Genomic DNA, 2044 nt, shown 5'->3' on the forward strand with positions numbered 1-2044 from the left:
GCCAGGTTTGGACACAGACATAGTAGCCTTGTTACGTCGGTGCCAGGAGTGCCAACAGGGGCAAAGAGTGCCACCAGCGGCGCCATTGCACCTGTGGGAATGGCCAGGCAGACCGTGGACCCGCCTGCATATTGACCATGCCGGCCCTTTCATGGACTCAATGTTTTTGGTGATAGTGGACGCCCACTCCAAATGGTTGGACGTCCACCGGGTAAACACGGCAAGCACAGCATCGACAATTGAAAAGCTCAGGGCCTCGTTTGCAACACATGGACTTCCAGAGGTATTGGTGTCGGACAATGGAACGGCATTCACAAGTGGGGAATTTGGAAAATTCCTAAAGGAAAACGGAGTCCGTCACATCAAAACGGCCCCTTTCCATCCAGCGACCAACGGCCTGGCAGAGAGAGTGGTCCAGACACTTAAAGCGGGACTCAAGAAGTAGCCGGCAGCATCAATAGACACAAAGCTCTCCCGCTGGCTGTTTGATTACAGGACCACACCGCATTCCACAACGGGCATACCGCCAGCTGAACTCTTAGGAAGGCGGCTGCGAACACATGAGTCTCCTTTTCCCAAATTTAACGGGGAAAGTGGAGAAACAACAGGAGGCCCAACGCAGGGGGCATGATAATAGTTGGCAGCAGAGACATTTCCAGGTGGGGGCACCGGTTTGGGTCAAGAATTGGGAATGGACCAACGTGGGTCAAAGGCACGGTAGAGTCCCAAACAGGGCCCATATCCTATGAGGTTTCAATAGGAGGTAAGGTGCTGAAGAAACACCTAGACCAAATAAGGGCAGCGGAACCACACCTGGAGGCAGGCGAAGCAGGACCGCCTCAAGCTGGATAGCCCAGACGGAAAGGATACCCACACCCCAGCCCGAGCAATTTCTCCAGACCCCGTCATCCAGTCATCAGAGTCGGAGATGGACACACTCGACGAGGCCGCCGCGACACCTCTGCCCGAGGAGGAAGAACAACTTCCAAGGAGGTCGTCAAGGAAAAGACGGGCACCTATAAGGTACACCCCGCCCACTTTGGAGAACGACCCGGTGGACGACACAGAGGTGACAGACCCAGACATGAGGAGCAGAAGAAGCTCAGAGGAATGCCAGCTGGCAGGAATTCCTCGGACCTTGGGGGGGAGGGGTGTAATGAACTCCAATTGGCTTTATGGTTGGCCAATTGGAGTACGAGCTCCCTCAATGATAGCTCATGAGGGGGCCCATATAACACCTGTGTAGGCTTTGTGAGCTGTCTTAAGTTGACTGGACTGCTAGCAGCACTGTTTGTAGCTGCTCCTGTAATATCGTTATTGTAAATAAATATTGGTGTGGTGACGGAACTCCTGCGTCCCGTGGATTACTACACCTTCGGACCTCTGTTCTGATAAATACCCTATCCTGCAGGCTGTACCGCCTGCTACGAGTGGCTACGGGTTTACAGTCCTTTGTGAGATTGGCGAAGAGAGGAGGGGGAGGGGGGATTCGCAGCGTAGCGAGGCTGCAGATAGTGATTGGGCAGGGGCCCGCCAAAGCCGAGGGTGAGGCTCTTAAGGTTACATTGAAGTCTGGCCTAATAAGAGTGGCGAGCAGAGGTCAGGCAAACGTAGAGTTTGAATTTTGAGCAGCTAGCGCCTCGGATTGTGAGTGTCGCGGCGCGGTGCGTCCCCTGGATCTGGACCGAATGGGAGCCTGAAGCAGCGAGATAGTTTTGCCGCACGGGAAAACGGGGAGCGAACAGCGTCTTACCAGGTCTGGATGTATGAAGCTCTCAGTGCTCCCGGAGTCGAAAGAGGCATGCCGTTTTGTACCCGTTGATTTGGACCTCTGCCATCGAATTTCGCAGATGCTTCGGGCGTGATTGGTCCAGTGACTGCGCTGATTGCGGGTAGTCGCGGCTTGATCAGCTGTGCTGGAGTTGCCCCGTGATGACTGCCCTCTGAGTTCATAGTTTGTACTCTTCCGATGAGTTGTCCCGAGCGTGGGAGTGCAGGTCGGGCCCGTGGATCGCCGTGGTGGGCGGTGAGGAAGATGGCATCC

This window comes from Scyliorhinus canicula, chromosome 7 (assembly GCF_902713615.1).
Source record: "Scyliorhinus canicula chromosome 7, sScyCan1.1, whole genome shotgun sequence".
In the NCBI taxonomy this organism is placed as follows: Eukaryota; Metazoa; Chordata; class Chondrichthyes; order Carcharhiniformes; family Scyliorhinidae; genus Scyliorhinus; species Scyliorhinus canicula.